General features: G+C 32.9%; 1 long non-coding RNA gene across 1 annotated transcript in view; it reads right to left on the reverse strand.

Moving 5' to 3' along the window:
* The window catches only part of LOC116422468, a 52,527-nt gene extending 48,598 nt beyond the window's left edge, over positions 1-3,929 (reverse strand). The window contains exon 1 of the long non-coding RNA XR_004233127.1: positions 3,588-3,929. This is a non-coding gene — a long non-coding RNA (uncharacterized LOC116422468). The remainder of the gene's footprint in view (positions 1-3,587) is intronic.
* Positions 3,930-6,257: the final 2,328 nt, after the last annotated feature.

The raw sequence follows: 6,257 nt of genomic DNA on the forward strand, positions 1-6,257 counted from the left end.
TGGTTGTGAATAACAGGAATATGGATAGTATTAAAAAATCAGGTATATACACTTAACAGTAGTATACAAGAATTAGAAGCAATGAGATATAATGGAAGAAACCATGCTTCGGAAAAATATGGGATTCCAATTTCAGTTCTATCACTGCTTGGTTATGTTACTAAGGATAAATCACAGTCTTTCTGGGCCTCAACATTTTTATGGATAAAATGAAAAGTTTTTGAATCATCTTTAAATTTTCTATAAGCTATAAAATTCTATTAATCTTTTTTTATTTTCTCTTACTCATTTATAAACCTTTTTAGCTTACTGGTTTGTTTGTTTTTTTCTTTTAATGTAAAGTTGAATAATCACAACTCTCTTTATTCTGTTCTTCTTTGTTTTGTGTGAAAGGATGTGTGATCTACTAGAAAAAAACAAAGAACAATGTATTAGATTTGGAGATTCAAATATTAGACCACAAGCAGCCATTATGTAGACTTAGGTAAATCATCTGATTTCTCCGAGTCTTTAATAAATAATTAGTAATAAATTAATAAATATTATTTCCAAGATTTTTCCAGTGCTAAAATTATCTGATTTTTAAAAATAGATAATGAGAATTAATACATTTGTAGAAATTGATCAGGTCATTAGAAGCCTGAACCAAAACAGGTATCAGATAACTACTTGAAGGCTTCAACCTTCAAGGGTTCTTCTAACTTACTGGGCATTCAATTAAATGCCCCCAATGAGATTTTGCATGGCAGAGTTGCAGGGCATTAAAGACTTTTTCACAGATGAGTAGACCATCATCTGACTTCAGAAGCTCCATTCATTTAGGCCTTACCCATTGACCTGTTATCATACTAACTTCCAAATTCAATGAGTGGAACTGGTTTAGCCTCAAGTTCAGGAATCTAACAGACTGATTTTGGCAAAGAACTAACCTAAATTCTTTCTTTCTCTACCACAAGAACAGAGTAAAAGTTCCTTTAGGACCCATCTTCTTTGACCTCACATAAGTTTATTTCTTTTTATCTGAAAATTCATAAAGAGGCATAAATATAAAATATCTCCTGAATGTCATTTAAAAAAATAAAATAAAAAAAAAACTAGATTGAGCCTTTTTTCAGGTTAGCACAGGAAGGGATATTCTGTATGCACCAATGAGCAGAAACTCAGTAGCAATGGGACTCTGAAATGTCAGCAATGTGGTATCTCGAACTAAGATGCTGCCAAGAGCAAAAAAGGAATACTACACCCATGAGTTTCTGAGCATAATGCTGAATGCTTCTGAGCAGCAATCTGAATCAACCTATTTAAGCTTAATGCCCTGATAATTTCAGGAGAAATAGAGAACAAGTTCACAAAATGTAATAGAGAGAATTAATCCATGAATAAGTCACATATTTTGTGCATTCCTATCTCCAATAAGATATTTTTTCCTTAATGGAAAAAATTTTCACTTTGAGGATCCCCAATCTGGGTCTCTCTACCCTTGTTCAGTCATTTTTAGCCAGATCTGACTCATTGTGCCCATGTTTGGCATTTTCTTGGCAAAGGTATTTGAGAGGTTTGCCATTTCCTTTTCTAGTTTGTTTTACAGATGAAGAAACTGAGTCAAACAGGGTTAAGTAAGGTGCTCAGAACTCCAAGATCATTCAAATGCAATGATTCTGTAACATTTTGAGGCACAAAAAAGAAAAAAAAGAAAATGCAAAGAATTAAACTAGGCAAATACATTAAGTAACATAATATAAACAAATCCATTCATACAAATGATTCAACAAAAAATAAATTCCTGCAATGTTATTTCAAACATTCAGAGCTAAAATTTTAATTACTAGTTATTTCAAAGCATGTTATTTCAAACATGCTAATAACTAGTAATTAAAATTTTAGCTCTGAATAAAGAAACAAAGTTTATGAAAAGTCCTTAGACGTGTGGGGGTTTTCTAGAATACAATTAGTAGGTGATCCAGTCAGTGATAGATTTAAAGAGCTTGATAACCAAACTATATCTTCAGATTCCCCAGTTATCTCAAAATTTAGACATCAAGACTAAAAACCATTACATTGAATTCCCAATCCCTATATTTTTGCCCACCTGCATTTTTTATTTCCTTCACAAGCTAATTGTACAATATTTCAGAGTTTGATTCTTTTTGTACAGCAAAATAACAGTTTGGTCATGTATACTTATTGTGTATCTAATTTATATTTTAATATATTTAACATCTACTGGTCATCCTGCCATCTGGGGGAGGGGGTGGGGGGTAAGAGGTGAAAAATTGGAACAAGAGGTTTGGCAATTGTTAATGCTGTAAAGTTACCCATGCATATAACCTGTAAATAAAAGGCTATTAAATTAAAAAAAAGAAAAGAAAATTCATAGGAAAGAGAAAGGATAGAAATAAAGTTCATGCAATCAGAAAAAAAAAGAAAGTCATTTTTTCTAAGGTTCCAGTTAGTGAAATATTAAAGTAACTATAGCAAATTAAATTGCTAAATTTAATTTAATTTAATTTGCTAAAATAAATTGCTATCTAGGGGAAGGGGAAGGTAAAGAGAGGGAGAAAAATTATGGAACACAAGGCTTTATAAAGTTGAATATTGAAAGCTATCTTTTCATATGTTTTGAAAATAAAAATAACTATTTTTTATTGGAATTAGAGTAACATCTCACACCATATACTAAGATAAGATGCAAATGGATATATAAGTTATAAAATGGTTACAACATAAACAAATGAGGAGCAATGAAGAAAATATTTTTCACCACCATAGTTCAGGTTGGTGGAAGGAGAAGATTTTATAACTAAATAAGGTATAGAGAAGATCAAAGAGTTTAAAATGAACATTTTTGTTTACCTACCATTAAAAGGATTTTTTTAAAAACAAATTGATGCAGCTAAAATCCAACGACAGCTAAAATTCGATGGATAAGATGCCTTCATGTTCTTTATCCCAGAAATAGTATTATTAGTTCTATATCCGCAAAGAATTAAGAAAAAAACTCATGTACATAGCTCTCCTTCATCCTCACTTGCTCCCCAAGAAATACCACTGGTCCTGACTCATTTGACATCTTCCCTCATCATGATCCAGCAATCTTGTCACCGCAGAGTACCACTCTCTTGTCTCTGTGATACCTTTCTCTGAATACCCAGGTCAGCCAACTTCATTGTATCATTTTTCACTGGGCTCCACTTTTGAATCATCAGACTTTTTTCTGTAACATACCTTTGCATAAATACCTCCTTTTCAGAATGTAAATTCAGTAAGGGAAAAGAGCGTGTGTGTGTGTGTGTGTGTGTGTGTGTGTGTGTGTGTGTGTTTTGTTTTTCTCCCATGGGTAGCATGGAGGTCTCATAATATGTAAAATTCTTCATATTTATTATATATAAACTTCCTATGACATAGTGGGCAGTAAAAATGAACTCGAGTCACATCTCAGATGTAGCTGATTCTAGAGAGCAATGTAACCTATCTCCAACCACTTTTCCAAATAGCATTGATTCTCCAATCAGCTGTAATTATTGAAGCATTCTTCCATTCACATCAGCTCCCTCCATCACAAGCAAAGCCTTCCTGTGTTTACTCACCTGGTCTGAACAGTGCTTAATTCTTGTTATCTTCTCAGTTTCATTGGCTCTTGTTTCCTTCTCACAATTTATAGCTTCTCATCTCTATCAATTTGCATTCTATAGTCTGTCTTCTTTCCTCTGAGAGTGAGGTGTGATTTTACTCCAGTCCTCTCAAAACTTTATGTATCCTTTTTAATGCACTTTTTTCTGACAGATTTTCTCTCAGGTTATTTTAGAACTATTTCTATTTCTCCTCATGATTCTCCTTGTGTTTCTCATACAAATGTCATTTCCTGATCCTTTCTGTAAAGAAAATGATCACATAATAAAAAGCCTACCTCAAATATGGATATGAGACCTCTGGCTCAAAGAAGTTAAATTATTTTCTCTGGTACTTTCATTATCAGTTCAACTAATCAAATTACTGAATTTCTGTACTCTGCAATCACTCTAATCCTTAGTCATATTTGAGGGATTTTTAGAGATTTCTTTTCTTTAATTCTATGATGCAAAGTACTAACACGGTCTCATACCTACCATTTAATTTTTATGTAAACATGGAAATTTATAGAAAATTCTCAAAATTGAGCTAAATAAAATGTACTTAAATATTTCAGACATATTGATTCCCCCCCCTCCTATCTCAGGTCCCATTTTGACTTTACTCACACAACAGCCTAAAAATTTCTCTCTAGTCAGGTATTAGATGTACTCAAAAATTTCATATGTCCAGATCAATTCTGAAAAGTTAAGTGTAGGTCAAATGTCCCCTTTTGGGATAGTGAGAAGCATGCTAAGGTTCTCTAGTGAAAAGGGAAAAGTACAAATGTCAGAGCTTGATAACAACAAGGTGAAGGGATGAAAGAGTATAACTTGAAAGTCTCTTCTAGTGAGCCTAGTTCTAAGCAACCAAAAGAAAGTAGCAGGTTAAATGGATTAGGGTGCAACTTGCAGGTTTCATTACATCCTACTGAGAAGCTGTTCTAACCTTTTGTTCAAAGTCATGAGTTGCAACATGTAATTAATAAGAAACATCTATGCTCTGAGATACTCTGCTGGAGAAATCAGGCAAGGAGAAATCCATTATGAGTTCTAACTAGATCAGCCTGAGCTTGAATTATGAACCATTCAAATAAACACCTTCTTGGCCACCAAAAGCCAAGTGTACCCTATGAAAGGTAGGGCTACTTGAAAGGCGACAAATTGCCAGAATACTGTTTCCTGGCCTTTGCCATTTAGTGTTGATACATGGGAAGAAAAGAGGTGAGATTCATCCATCCTTTCAGGGTACCTGGTGTCAAAGTAAACTACAGAAAAACTCATTAGACCAAAGATCAAAAGTAAGAAAAGGTTTGATAGATCTATGACTACTTCACAATGGGATGATTTTATCATATATGTAGTTTGTCAAAAGAGTTTGTATTGTTAGACCTTTTTATGAGCACAACAGCATGATGGAAAAAATAGACCCTTTTCAAGAATTTTTGACACACTTAACTTTGCTACCAAATAGAGGTTCAGCACCATAATTACCCAAGATAAAGGTATGATTTCTCATTCCTACACAAAATAACCCTTTAATCTCTGGTGTTCCATATTTTTTGCCAGTATGTGTTGTTTCTGGACCAATAGCCTAAACATTAACAATTTGAATATATTTGAATACAGAAAAAATGGAAATTTTTATACTTCCAATAGTCACAAAATATAGTAGTAGACATTGGGGGGGGGGGAAGGAGGGGTTAGTGTTTACTCAAAAGGATCAATCTAATAATTTTGTTATTGTTTGGTAATTTTTCACTCTGATTCATTTGGGGTTTTCTTGGCAGATACTGAAGTGGTTTGCAATTTCTTATTTGAGTCATTTTACAGTTGAGGAAACTGAGTCAAAAAGAGTTGCCCTGGCTCATATAACCAGTAAGTATCTGAGGATTTGAATTCAGGTCTTTCTGCCTCCAGGCTGAGGGATCTATCTATTCACTATATCATTTAATTTAATCTACCAAAAAAAAAATCCCAATGGATTAAAACTACCTACTTAACAACCCACACCTGGATAGACTGTCTACTGAGTGTTATTAGTTCACATATCTAGAAATGGCTCTGCAGATAAGGGAGCTGGAAGGAGAATAAATAGAGTGAGTTATATTATATTTGGAAATTTGGTTAGTGTTTTAAATATAGTTAAGTATTTCCTAAAACACATTTTTAAAATGAGCCATCTTTAAATACAGATATTTCTTTCAGTAAAATAAGTCTTTGAAAACCACAATCTTCAAATAAACAGAAATACAAATGAATCATAGGGCAAAGATGAGATAGTCTCCGTGGTAGACATAGATAGGCAATATCTTCTAGACAAAATATTTAATTTTAAATTGATTGGTTTTTTTAACTCAAAGTGAGAAACTTAGACATGGTTAGGGAAGAGGCTGCATTTATTGAAAAGGTTTGTTTATTTGTTTATTGGACAATATATTTGATTTTAAACTGATTGTTTTTTTAATCCAAAGTGAGAAACTCAGACATTGTTGGGAGAGAGATTGCATTTGTTTAAAGGGTTTGTTTGCTTGTTTGTTTGTTTGTTTTTATTATATTACTCTCAGTATTCCACACAGCCAGATAATTATTTTATCAAACTATTGGTTCAGAATTTTTTCACAAGTTATTTAACAATTTCTTGTAGAT

This window comes from Sarcophilus harrisii, chromosome 3 (assembly GCF_902635505.1).
Source record: "Sarcophilus harrisii chromosome 3, mSarHar1.11, whole genome shotgun sequence".
NCBI lineage: Eukaryota > Metazoa > Chordata > Mammalia > Dasyuromorphia > Dasyuridae > Sarcophilus > Sarcophilus harrisii.